The sequence below is a fragment of the Cricetulus griseus genome, chromosome 3 (assembly GCF_003668045.3).
Source record: "Cricetulus griseus strain 17A/GY chromosome 3, alternate assembly CriGri-PICRH-1.0, whole genome shotgun sequence".
Classification (NCBI taxonomy): domain Eukaryota; kingdom Metazoa; phylum Chordata; class Mammalia; order Rodentia; family Cricetidae; genus Cricetulus; species Cricetulus griseus.
The window spans coordinates 73,836,302-73,850,883 of NC_048596.1; positions in this window are offsets into that span (position 1 = coordinate 73,836,302).

The following is a 14,582-nucleotide window of genomic DNA, read 5'->3' on the forward strand; positions in this document are numbered from 1 at the left end:
AGAGCTCTGCTGCTCTGCGATTGTTTAGAAGCAACTCTACCATCACCAAGAGCACTGGCTAAGGAATCTTTACAGGGACCCTCCAGTCCTGCAACCCGGAGCAAGGATGCCAGTTCTTCTCTGTGGTTTTTGCTCTGAATTGAAGCCAGGGCTTCAATCCTCCACTAAGAACATCCCCAGTTCTGTCTGTGATGGCTGCTTAGGCCTGTGTGGTAGGAGGAACAGAGAGGCTTCAGGCTAGGGTGACAGCTCCCCTACTCACTAACACACTTTTCTGCATCCCTGATGATATATCCTTCACTCTGGTCTCCAAGAACTCCTTAAACTTCGCCATTCTCTGACCACCTAAGATGAGTCCTGGAAAACTTAGGCCCACCAGACTTCTACTTTCCCTTCCTTCCACTCTGTGGGCCAGCCTAGCACCAGTTTCTTTAGGACCGAGGATGGTCCTGACTCAAGTTAGCCTAAAAGTGCCTGGAGTCAGGACCATCTTCCCAAGCTCACAGTGCCAGCCTGGTCTCTGCTGCAGAAAGAGATTATCTAGAACCAACATTTGGAACTCTCAGGGGTCTTTGGCTGCCACCGACGCACTGTGAATCTTGTTTGCTTGTTGTTTGAGAAAGCATGTCATGTAGGCCAGGTTGGCCTCCAGCCTGATACATAGCTGAGGATGTGGTTGATCATCCTGCTCCCACCTCTCAAGTGAGGGGGTTACAGGCCTGTACCTCCACACCCAGAAAATTACATGTCTAAATATCACAGGGCTAGGGCTTGAACACCAGGCAAGCACTTTCCACTGAGCGATGTCTTCAACCATTCATTTGGCTCTTAACACTTCTAATCAAGTTTCTCTGAGCATAGTTCATTGGTCCATGGCCACATGTCCACGAAGAGGACCAAGGTCACAATCCAGGCCACCAGCTCCAGTCTTGTTTCCTCCCCCACACACCCCACATGCACCTGGGTTCCCAGCATACATTGTCCAAGCTGCCCATTTTGAAAGAACTTGCCAAGAAAAGCAGGCAAACTTAAATATACAGCCTTTGCCCCATGCCATTCATAGCTATGAGGGAGAGAAACAGGAAATATAGAGGCTACTGTAAAAGATTTGACAGTTTTATGTTAACCAATTCTAACATAAAAGAGGGCTAAACCTCTTTGTCTAAAGGAATGGTTTTAAGGATATTTCATTATCTCATTACTGTCTTTTCTTTCTCTCTCTCTTTCCTCCCTTCCTTCCTTCCTTCCTACCTTCCTTTCTTCCTTCCTTCCTTCCTTCCTTTCTTTGTTTTGTTTTTCGAGACAGGGTTTCTCTCTGTAACAGCCCTAGCTGTCCTGGAACTAGCTGTGTAGGCCAGGCTGGCCTTAAACTCGTGGAGATCTGCTTTTCTGTCTGTGTAGCGCTGGGACTGAACTCAGGGCCCTCATATATTAAACTGATACTTTATCTATGAGGACCAGCCAGTTGCTGAGGAATTGAGTCCACTTTGAGATTCAACAGAACCATGGGACTCTAGGCAATACTTCGAGAATCCTTTGCTAGGCTAAACTTTTATTCCAGGATAGCTCAGGGTTCAAAAGCAGAGACAGAAAAGCCATGAGAAACCTGCAGAGTACCTCTCTTCTCTTTCACCAGGAAAATGGGCTGTTTGCATACCTTGGGTTTCCTAAACTGCATTCCTTGGTCGGATGTATTCCTCCCAGGGGAGTAAACCAAGTTCTATGGGAACGGAGTTCACACAAGACATGGTGTAGGAAAGTGCATGCTATACTTTGCCCACCAAGACACCTCTCTAGCCTGACTCTTCTTCTCTTGCTTAGTAGTTATTTTGTTTGTTTCTGAGACACGATCTCACTATGTAGCCCTGGCTGGTCTGGAATTCAATGTGTAAACCAGGCTGGCCTCAAACTGCTGGATTAAGTCCTCTGCTGGCTTCTTATATTGCTTAAAAATTTTTAGTAATTGTTGAAAATATTAAAAAAAAGAATATTCAGTGTTCAATAAGGTCTTTCTCTGCTTTCTATCCTTTTTTTTTTTTTTCCCCAGACAGGGTTTCTCTGTGTAGCTTTGGAGCCTATCCTGGCACTTGCTCTGGAGACCAGGCTGGTCTCGAACTCACAGAGATCCTCCTGCCTCTGCCTCCCGAGTGCTGGGATTAAAGGTGTGTGCCACCAACACCTGGCTTATTTCACATTTGAATATGCAGATGTGTCTCATCCCATTTAGAGACTGCATGGTACTCTAGTACCATGCTTTGCTGAAGGCTCCAATGACAGATCAACTAGGTTATTTCAGGTCTGTTATAAACAGGTCTGTGATAAGCATCTTTGTCATACTTCTAAAGATGGGGGATGCCTCTAAGGGGTAGAATGTGTGTCTATATGTGCAGGCCTTACTTCCATCCCCAGCTAAAAAGGAAATAATAAACTCCTAAAAGAATTGCTGAATCAAAGGTTTCATTTAGCTTCAGTGATTTTCAACCTGCCCTTAAAGCAGGAGTCATTTTAGGCTTGTGTCAAGGTTATGAGTGGATTGTCCTACTCTCGCCAACACCGTGATGAGTGGGTTTGCTCCAATCCACATTAACACTGTTTGTACCCTCACCATCACATCCAGGCTTTTGATCTTGATTATTTTTTTTTGGGGGGGGGGGTTGTGGGTTTCGAGACAGGGCTTCTCTGTGGCTTTGGAGGCTGTCCTGGAACTAGCTCTTGTAGACCAGGCTGGTCTCGAACTCACAGAGATCCGCCTACCTCTGCCTCCCCTAGTGCTGGGATTAAAGGTGTGCACCTTTTTTTGGGGGGGGGGTGGGTTGGTGTGGTTTTGTTTTTTGTTTTTTTTATCGTACTTTCTTTTTTAAATTTTTATTTATTTATTAAGGATACAGTGTTGTGCCTGAATGTATCCCTGCAGGCCAGAAGAGGTTACCAGACCTCATTACAGCTGGTTGTGAGCCATCATGTGGGTGCTGGGAATTGAACTCAGGACCTCTGGAAGAGCAGTCAGTGCTCTTAACCACTGAGCCATCTCTCCAGCCCCAGGTTGTTTTGTTGTTGTTTTGGTTTGGTTTTTTGCCGTCAAAATAATCATACATCTGTAGTGTGTCAGCCAAATGTGGAGGTGTACACCTTTAATCCCAGCACTTGGGAGGCCGAGGCAGATGGATCTCTGTGAGTTCCAGGCCAGCCAGTGTTACAGAGCGAGACCTTGTCACACTTGCCCCCCACCCCAATTTATTAAGTATCAGACACTAGGTTAGAAATATCAATGTAGAAATGAAACAGACAGATCCTGACTGTCACCCTCAAATCTTTTAAATTTTTTGTTACTTACTGTTACTTTGTGTATACGATGTAGGTAGGTGGGTGTGCCTGCCACAGTGCATGTGTGGAGGTCAGAGGACACCTTTGTGGAATCACATGCAAAATAAATAAAAAGTATAAAAAAAGCCCATGATATGATAAGCTTCAGGCCTCTGTTTGACACCCACGTGGAGATGTCAAGTAGCTGTGAAATATATGAGGCTGGTCTTTGACATGAAGAAATTCAGCATGAGAATAAGGAGGAGTCTGCCAGCCGTGTCCAGGTGGGAGCAATGGATGCTGTGCGCACACCTACACACGTGAAGCCGCAACTTATGAGTGGGGCGTTGAGCTCAAAGCCAAGGAGGACACAGAGTGCATGCTGCTGCAACAGGGGAGGAAGAGGCCCCCTGGACCTGTTGGAGCTCACGTGACAACCACACTTGTGAACGTAGCCAAGTTTGAAATGATCTCCCTGCCTTTGAGAAAAGGAATTCAGGGAACTAAATTTGAGATGATTTCAACTATCCAAACAAGAAAAATGCTGAACTCTGGCACTTCAGTGTACACTAATCCCAGAGACTCTGGGTGGAGGAACACAACAAGTTCAAGGCTAGCTGGGCATGGCAGTGAATGTCTGTGGAATGTGAAAACAGGAGGATAAGGAAGTCAAGACCATCTTTGGCTACGTGGCAAGTTCAAGGCCAGCCTAGATAACAAGACACCAGCTCTCCAAAAAAGAAGGAAAAGGAGCCTTTAATCCCGGCACTCGGGAGGCAGAGGCAGACGGATCTCTGTGAGTTCGAGGCCAGCCTGGTCTCCAGAGCGAGTGCCAGGATAGGCTCCAAAGCTACACAGAGAAACCCTGTCTCGAAAAACAAAACAAAACAAAAAACAAAACAAAACAAAAAAAAAAAAAAGGAAAAGGTGGAAGAAAAAGAAAATTTGGACCAGCCTGGATATATGACTAGTTTCAATAGATAGGCAGACAGACAAAAACTGGAAGGCACAAATGCAAGGGAAGTAGAAGATAGAGATTTGAGAAATGTCGTGAGACGGAAAGTTTGGGGGACGGATTCTGACCAAGGAGCTGAGGGAAGAAGCAGCAAGGGCGAGCCTAGGTTGTGGCTGTATGAGTGCAGATAGTGTTGTCACACAAGGTGGGGAACAGCAGGACTGTGGGGGGGGGGGCACATGCACGCTGCAGTACAGCAGTGCTTGTGCTGAGTCTTGCTCTCAGTATCTGAGCTACAAATGCTGGAGGAGCTGCCACAGTGTCTGGAAATTGGATATGTTCCTGAAAGGTTCGTGGTCGCGGTGCTGGAGCTTAGTGTAGACACCAGGGGATAGTTTGAAAACAACGGGGGCAGGTGTACTCGGGCAGAGGGAAAGGAAGCCCCAGAAAGGAGTCTGGTCTCTCTTTGCCATCCCCAAGTCCTTCTGGTTCTGCCTCCAGGACCTATCTTGGTCAATCCACTGTCTCTAAGTGCACTGTGATGACCTCAGTCTTCCCCCACCACATGTCTCTAGATGGCTTGTGGGTAGGCTTTAGCCACAGACTAGTAACCTAGCCTCTTCTCCAGCTCCAGCCACAGCTCCAGGCACTTGCCCAGTTAGCCACTCTTGCCTCTGCTTGTATTGATGTTCCTTCTGTCTAAATCTTGGCCTCACAGACCTTCCTGAGAGTATTCATGGGCATAGGAATAGCTCAAAAAGCACAAAGAAACCATCCTTCGCTTCACCATTTAGGAAACCATCCTGGGCTTCGCTATTTAAGGTGCCCTGGAATCCTCATACTCATTTCCCTCATATACATTTCAAAAATCTCATCCGAATCCTCTTTCTCTGTGAAAAAGAGGTTTGATGGTGCCTTGAACATTTTCTAACTCATTTATCATTATAATCCCAGCATCTTCCATCTATAGTTGCTCCATAAATATTTGTAAATGGGTGAAGGTGGAAAATGAGAGAAAGACACCTAGAGATGCATGGATGAGAGGGAAAAGTACCCTAGCAGTGGAAGGGACCAGCTTCTGCAGAAGGGGTCTGTGGAGGTCCTTAGCAAAAGCATCCTAGCCTTGACATTGCTCTTTTAGGAAAAGGACATAGAAGGAAGTGTAGAAGAACAGTGGAAACGGGGTGGGGTGGGGTGGGGGAGAGCTGGAGGCAGAGAGGGTGAGGATAGTGAGAACCTAGAATAAGTGATGCCAGGGGCTGGAGAGATGGCTCAGTGGTTAAGAGCACTGACTGCTCTTTCAGAGGACCTGGGTTCAATTCCCAATACCCACATGGCAGTCACAACTGTCTGTAATTCCAGTTCCAGGGGATCTGACACCCCATGGCAAAGCACTAATGCATATAAAATAAAAATTTTATGCATATAAATATAATGCATATAAAAATAAAAATATAATGCATAAGTGATGCCAGCCGAAAGGGGTTGGGGTGGCTCTAGAGCAACTAACTCTGATGACAGACATGATGCATGGAAGAGTGGTAGATGACGCAGTCAAGTTTGCCTGAGAAGGCTCCTACTTGGGAGACAGGGTGGGTGGAGATACCTGCGGTGGACACAGTTAGTATTCTTTTTCCTTGTTTCCACTTTCTATTTGGGAAAACACACAACAATAAAATTTACTGTTTTAACTATTTTTGAATGTACAGTCCAGAGGCAACCACCACTCCCATCCATCTCCAGCACTGACTTCATCTTCTCAAATTGAAGCAAATTCAGCTTTTCCCCTCCTCCCAACCCCAGGCAACCACTGTTCATTCTACTTTCTGATTCTAGGAGTTGGACCCCTTTCGGTGTCTGGAATAAGTGGGAGCACAGTGTCTGGCATATCTCACTTAAAATCATGTCTGCAAAGCCCTTCAGCCTCCGGGAGGCCACCCAGTTTCCTTCATTTATTTTTTTAATTATTTTTATTTATGTATATGTGTGTGCATCTGTGTGAATTTACAACACATGTGTGTGGGTGAGAGTGGGTACCTTCAGAGGACAGAAGATGCCTCACCTCCTGGAGCTAGAGTTGCAGGTGGTTTTAGCCTCACTCCCCCTCCCCCCAGGTGCTGGGAACTGAACCCCTGGTCCACTGGAAAAGCAGCCAGTGCTCTCAACTCCCCATCTCCCCAGGCCCTGTGTTTCCTGTCTTAAGGCTGACTGGCACAGTGTTGTATGGTATAGCGTACCTGCACCTTGTTTGTCTGCACTGTTACAGGGTAGGACTCCTGTGCTAGGACACAAGCTCTTTCCTTTGAACACCTGTTTTCAAATTTGATGCTGTGTGTTTGGCAGTGAAGTTACTGGATCAGCTGATAATTCTACGGTTATGTTCTCAAGGAGCTGGTGACTTGATTTCCACAGCACATGCAACTGAGGGCAAGGGCTCTCAATTCTCCACCAGCTTATCAGCAGCTACCTTCCTTTAAAAATTAGTTCATAGTGAGTTCCAGGCTAGCCTGGTCTACAGAAGGAAACCCTGACTAAAAAACAAACAACAACAACAAAACTCTAAATAAAACAATAATAAAACGGACACCCTACAAAAAAGTGTGTGTGTGTGTGTGTGTGTGAGAGAGGAGGGGAGAGAGAGAGAGAGAGAGAGAGAGAGAGAGAGAGAATGTGTGTATGTGCAACCACATCCAGACATATTTGTGGAGTCACAGACAACTTTGGGTGTCAGCCCATGTCTTCAGATTTCTTTGTTTACTGTAGCAGATGCCAGGCTAGCTGGACCATGAGCTTGCAAAGATTCATGTCTCTGTCTCATCTTGCCATGGAAGACTGGGCTCACAGGCAGACTGTCTCTCCCAGCTGCATGTGGGTTCTGGGGCTTGAGCAAAGGCCTTTGTGCTTTCACAAGCGCTTTGCCCACTAGGCAATCTCCCCAGCCCTAACTGCTTTTTGTTTATTTGTGACGGGCTCTCTACTTGTAGACCAGGATAGCCTCATACTCACAGAGAACTGTCTGCCTCTGCTTCCCAAGACCTGGTATTAAAATCATGCCCACCTAAAATCACCAGCCTCCTAACTGTGCTCTTGATCTGCATTTCCCCAGGGACTAATGACTCTTGATCTGCATTTCCCCAGGGACTAATGACGTTGAAAACTAGTAGCCATTTGTGTATCTTTTTTGTTGAGCAATGTATATTTAGCCTTTGTTTTAAATTGAACCCATTCCTCTCCTTCCTTCTCCCACTTCTAACTGTATTTAAGTAAAAATATTTAAGGTTTGCCCATAGCCCAAATACAGTTTCCCAGACTAACAGCAGGATTGTGGAAGCAGCTGAAATTCTGACATGACGACTTGAAGGTTGTGCCTCATGAGGTTTTAACAGTGTGGTGATGGAATACATTTGAATTCATGGCAAATTTCTAGCCTTTCTGAGACAAGTCAACTGAGTTATTCTGATTTCTAGGTTGGTGTGCTTTCCCCACATCAACTAAAGAAGGCCAGTAAATGATGAGCAACAATTCAGGGTTTCACCACAACCTGTGGGGAAACGCATCCCATCCCCCTGGAGCATTACGCAGAGTCTGAGCAGAGGTTTCTCTTCTCCACATTTGTGCCATGTTCTTCAATACAGATCCCTAATGTTCTCAGGTCTGCACACTTGGCAGAGCACCCCCCCCCCAGTAATTCCATACACAAGTTTCTACCAAATTTGGATTTCCTGTACCCCAAGGACTGAGATTTGATCCAAGGCCTTGCATATTCTTTGATTTATAGGGACTTCTTTCCAGTATGGATTACCTGATGCTAAGGACTGTGAAGTCTTGCTAAAGGTATCGTACAGTCTCTGTGTCTGCACAGTTTGTCTCCAGTGTCAACACAAAAGCATAGCTCTCACACCAAAAAGAGTAAGAGACAGTTTATCCTGGAGACCACTATAAGCAACTATGGCCCAGAAATGCAGATCTGGGTCACCCCATACCATGTTCCAACATAGTAACAGTTTTATGGAGATTTTGTAGTTACAGAACAAGAGAAAGGCATAAATCAAGGCAGTTAAAATCGTTACATTTATTTAGTGCACCTGAGTGTATGTGTATGTGGGATCAGAGAAGAGTTTGTAGTAGGGCAGTACTATAAGCACTTCAGTGGGCAGGCAGGAAACACATTTACCTGCTGAGCCTCTCACAGGCCTCAGGGCACTTTTTAGACCCATGTATGGAAACAGTAGGCACTCGGGTTAGAGGAAAGTAGAGGAAATCTCTCTTACAGATTTCAGATGTTACCTTAGCTCTAGGGGTTGATGAAAGCTGGTGTTCTGTTATGGTAATATATCTCAAAGGTTTTATATGACAGGCAGAAGGATGTAAAGCCAGACACAAAGGTGGACAAATATTGGCTATTATGTAGATTAAAGACAGCCCAAGAGAATTTGCCTGTGTATGGGCCACACTCCAAATTTTTCCACAGTCACAAAATTCTAATCAGCCTTGCAGAATCTTTAACATAGGTGTGGCTTTTCACTGGGAACATCAGTTCAGACCAGTATGTGTTCTTCAGTGCCCACTTGGTAAAGGCTTTGCTCCATATTTCACTTGCTGGGTTTCCATCATATATGGATTATGTGTGAGCCCTTTGGTGCTACTTTTTCATTCTTTCACTATTGGGTTAATGGCTGTGAGTTTCCATAAATGGCCTTTATTTCTTTGAGAAAGTTCTCTTTTACTTCTAGGTTACTGAGCACTTTATCATAAAAGGGCTTTTTTTCTTTTTCATTTTGTTTTTCATGCATATGAGCATTTTGCCTGAGGGTACGTCTACATGCAGGCAGTGACCTTAGATACCAGAAGAGGGCATGAGGTCCTCTAGAACTAGAGTCAAAGATGTTGTGAGCCACCATGTTGGTGCTGGGAACTGAATCTGGGTCCTCTGGAATAGGAGTCAGTGCTTTTAACCACCGAGCTGCCTCCCCAGCCTCTTAACAAAGGCTTTTCTTTTCCTTTATTAATTTTTATTATTTTTTAAATGTTATTTTATGTTTGTTTTGCCTGCATGCATGTATGTGCACCACGTATGTGCCTGGGGCCCATGCAAGTCAGAAAAGGATGCTGGGTCCCCTGGAGGTGGAATTATACATGGCTGTTAACCATCATATAGGTGCTGGGAGTTATACCCAGATCCACTGAAAGAGTAGCCAGTGCTTTTACCTACTGAGCCACCTCTCAAGTCCCTTACTAATTGTATATATTTATTTATTTTGAACAGGGTCTTTTCATAAAGCTTTGCCTGGCCTGCAACTTGCTATGTAGCCCAGGTTGGTCTTGAATTTGTGGCAATTTTTCTGACTCTGTCTGAGTGCTGGGATTATAGCATGAGCCACCAGGCTTGACCACCACCACAACAATGACTACTACTACAATTTTTCTTTTGTTTTCTTTTTTTAATTTTTATTTCATGTGCATTGGTGTTTTGCCTGTATGTATGTTTGTGTGAGGATGTTACAGACAATTGTGAGCTGCAATGTGGGTGCTGGGAATTGAACCCACATCCTCTGAAAGAGCAGCCAGTGCTCTTAACCTCTGAGCCATCTCTCCAGCCCAAAGACTGTTTTCATTAACTGAAATGAATGTTTCTTCCCCTTCATTCTAATAATCTGCTGTGTTGTATGGGTTGATTTTTGTCATTGTTGTTGCTGTTTTGGAAGCAGGGTCTCATGATGTAGCCCTGATGGCCTAGAATTCACTATGCTGGCCAAGCCGGCCTCAAACTCAAAGAGATCAGCCTAGCTCTGACTCCCAACTGCTGGGATTAAAGGCATGCATCACCATCTCTTGGCCAGTTTACTTCTTTTGTTGTTGTTGTTTGTTTGTTTGTTTTTTCAAGACAAGGTTTCTCTGTGTAGCCCTGACTGTCCTGGAACTTGCTCTGTAGACCAGGCTGACCTCAAACTCACTAAGATAAGCCTGCCTCTGCCTCCCAAGTACTGGGATTAAAGGTGTGTGCCACCAGTTGCAGGCAAGATACTGTACACATAAAACAAAAGTAAAAATTAGAAAAGGATGTACTTTCCAAGCTTCGTACTCATTTTTTCCTGACTGTTTTTTTGTTTTGTTTTTTGGCATGTCAGTTATTTGTCTCAGCTATGATCTTTTCCCCCAGATGGCCATGGCCATGGCTTCTCTTAGCTTACAATGCTTCCTTCCTTCCTTCCTTCCTTCCTTCCTTCCTTCCTTCCTTCCTTCTTTCCTTCCATTTATTTATTATGTGTATAGTGTTCTGTCTGCATGTATGCCTGCACACCAGAAGAGGGCATTTGAACTACATGAGATCCTGTCTCAATGAAAGAAAATATAACTAGGCACTCTAGAGGCAGAAGCTGGTAGATCTCTGTGAATTCGAGACCAGCTTGGTCTATATAGCAAGTTCCAAGCCAACCAGAGATATACAGTGAGACCTTGTCTCGGAAAGCAAAGAAACACAACAAGGGACTGTGAGATAGCTCAGTGGCTAAAGGCACCTGCTGCCAAGACTGATGACCTGAATCTGGTCCCAGTTGGACTTTCACATGTGTGTCCAACCTAACTATCACAAGTAAAATACTTTCACTTAGGGAAGGAGTCGAAGACTGGAACGATGACTCAGTAGTTAAGAGCAAATATTGCTCTTGGGCAGGAACCAGGTTCAGTTCACAGCATCTGCACTGGGTGGCTCACAACTGCCTGTAAATCTATCTCTAGGGAGACTGGACACCTCTGTGCTCCATGGGCATCTAAACACACGTAAAATACACACATACACATAAGTAAGTAAAAATGTAAACAAAACAAAGTCAAAAAAAGAAAAGAGACCGAGTTGGTGGTATAGTGGTGAACATAGCTGCCTTCCAAGCAGTTGACCTGGGTTTGATTCCCGGCCAACGAAGCCTGTCCATGTTTTGGGCTGGAGAGATGGCTCAGAGATTAAGAGCACTAACTGCTCTTCCAGAGGTTCTGAGTTCAATTCCCAGCAACCATATGGTGGCTCACAACCATCTGTAATGAGAACTTGTGCCCTCTTCTGGCCTGCAGGCATGCATGCAGGCAAAACACTGTGTGTATAATAAAATAAATAAATCTTAGAAAAGAAGAGAAAAGAAAAGAGTGGCAGTGCCTTTCAGGGAGGGGCTGGACAAGTCAGCTTGAAAACTGGCCAATCTTCACCTTTCTATTTCTTTCTCCTGCATCAGAAAGTCTTTGCTGCTGACCTCCAGAGCTCTGATGTATTGATTTGTAGAGTCTGCTGTGCTTTCTTGGAAGAGCTGGGGAGAAACTGGCTGAAGAGGGTTCCTATTCTGCCCTTTGCAGTGTAACACCAACAGCTCTGTTCTAAACATTTAAGTGTTGACAAGAGGAGCAGCAATGAAGTCAGAGACGTAGCTATCATGCTCCATCTTGAGACCCCAACATGAACAATGCATGGCATACAGCAAGCAGCCCCAAAATGTCTGTTGATGAGTGAATGCAGATTTTCAATAGCTTCTTGAAATACTTTTTTGAGATTTATTTTTATTTTATACCTATGAGTGTTTTGGTCCACCCACCCACCCCCAGTTTTTTTTTTTTTTTTCTCTCTGTGTAGCTTTGGAGCCTATCCTGGCATTCGCTCTGTAGACCAGGCTGTCCTTGAACTCACAGAGATCTGCCTGCCTCTGCCTCCCAAGCACCAAGGCCTGGCAACTATGAGTGTTTTGCATGCAGGCATGTATGTGCATGAGCGTTCCTGGTACCCATGGAGGCCAGAAAAGGGCTTCAGATCCCCTGAAACTTGAGTTAGAAAGGTTTTGAGCCACTGTGTAGGAACCAAATCCAGATCCTCTGCAAGAGCAGCAAATGCTCTTAACTACTGAGCCAGCTCTCTAGCTGCCCTACCTTCCTTTGAGACCAGAGTCTCACTATGTAGCCTTGGCTGGCCTGGAACTTGCAGGTGAGTGTAAGCTGCCATGTGGGTGCTTGGAACTGAACCCAGGTCCTCTACAAGAGCAACAAGTCCTCTTGATAGTTGAGCCATCTCTCTAGACCTGCTATTTTTGATTTTTTTTTCCTGAGACAGGGTTTCTCTGTGTGTAGCTTTGGAGCCTATCCTGGCACTTGCTCTGGAGACCAAACTGGTCTCGAACTCACAGAGATCCGCCTGCCTCTGTCTCCTGAGTGCTGGGATTAAAGGTGTGTGCCACCAATGCCCAGCTTTAGATCTACTATTTTTAATTCTAATAAAATATACATAAAATTTTTACTGTCACATATTTTTAATTTTTTTAAACTACTGGTATGTGTGTGTCTCTGTGTGTGGGTTTTTGCAGATGAGGGGCCACAGAGGGCAAAAGTGTCAGATCCCTATAACTAAAGTTACAGGTGGTTGTGAGGTGCCTGATATGAGTGCTGGGAATGAAACTCAGGTCCTCAGGAACAGCAGTGCATTCACTTAAACCACAGAGCCATCTCTCTAGCCAAACCCCCAGCCTCTTTTGAGATAGGATCTTGCTATGTAACTCAGAGTTGGCTCTGAACTTGTGCAACCCTCTTGCCTCAACCTACAGAGTGCTGAGACTAAAGGCACACACCAACTCACCCAGTGTTGCTTGCACAATTTTAAGTGTACCATCCAATAGTGTTAAGGGGATTCACTTGTTGGTGATTACAGTTATTTCCACCACCCATGTTCAAGATGTTTCATTGTGCAAAAATAAAACTTCTGGTTTTTTGTTTTGCTTTGTTTTTGAGACAAGGCCTTGGCATATTGCCTTTGATGACCTGGAACTTGCTGTGTAAAGACTGGCCTCAAAAACACAGATATTCACCTGCCGTTTCCTCTGCCCAGCAAACACGTAACTTTGAATCCATTAAACAATAGCTCCCTATCTTCTGCTCTCTCCTGTCCCTGGCAGCTATCACTTCCTGTCTCTGAGCTAACTGCATCTTTCAACATGAAATAATATGCTATTGTATTGTGCATGACATGTTGCACATATGTGCAATTGTCTTTTGCCTCTCATAATGGTGGAATCATATGCTATTGTCTAGTGTCTCATACAGGCTGACACTTGTCTTATATGTCTCATATAGGAGGAATCCTTCACTATTGTTTTGTGCACCTTATGTTGCTGGAATCATATGTTATTTTTTTCTCTATTGCTTATAGCTGCCATCATTTCCTAGTCTTTGCATCTCATAGAGGTGGAACTATCTCCTATTTTCTTGTGCCTCTCCTTTTGTTGCAATCATATACTATTGCCTTGTGTATCTCATAAAGATGGAACTATATACTATCATCTTATGTAGCCATGTCCATAGAATCATAGGCCACTGTATTGTGAATCTCATGTAGGTAGAATAATTCAACATTTTCTGACACATCTCATTTTGATAGAATATGCTATTGTCTTATTTGCCTTATATAGATGGAATCACATGCTATTTTCTTGTGCATCTCATTTACTGGAATCATTGGGTGGTTGTCTGGTGGGAAGGGGCAGCTACTGGGGCAAGATGGTGGCATGAGTGCCAGCACTAGTCCGGGACTCCAAGCCAGGATTTCAGGCTGGCCAGCTGGAGGTGAGCAATACCACTTAGCCAATTTATTCTTTTTCTTGGGACATTTTCTGTTGATGATCTGTCCTTTTTCTTCAGATGTTTAACTTGTCTAGTGGTCTATGGATCCCTTAGCTGGATGCTTTTATTCTCCTGGAACAATAGAAACAAAACCCTGCCCCAATCCTGAGGGGTGGGTGTCCTTTTTTAGCAGGTTACATTTTTCCTAGGGCAGAATGTTTTTTGGCAACAGAAAAGTATTATCTTTGAATTAAAAATTTTTTAGAAAAATTGAAAGTAAATATACTTAAGTGTGTGTAGATAAATATACCTGTAATTTCCTTCTCCTCCCCATTCTTACTCTCATCCTTCCCATGAGTCCTTGGATTACACTATTTTGGGTAAGTCAGTTCTACTTCTATTTTGTGTGTGTGTGTGTGTGTGTGTGTGTGTGTGTGTGTGTGTGTGTGTGCTTGCACACACAAATGGGAGAAAACACATTTATCTTTCTAAGGCTGACTTAATTCACTAAATATGATTCTCACTAGGTGTCCTTATTTTCCTGCAAAAATCATAACTTTGTTCTTTTCTTTTTAAAATCTTTATTGTGGATGTGTCATGTGTGATGTGTGTGTGTGTGTTGTGCATATGTGCGTGTGCATGTGTGTGTGGAGGTCAGAGGACAACCTTCAGTAGTCTGTTCTCTCCTTCCAGGATGGGTTCTGGGGATAGCACTCAGGTCATCAAGGTTTTAACT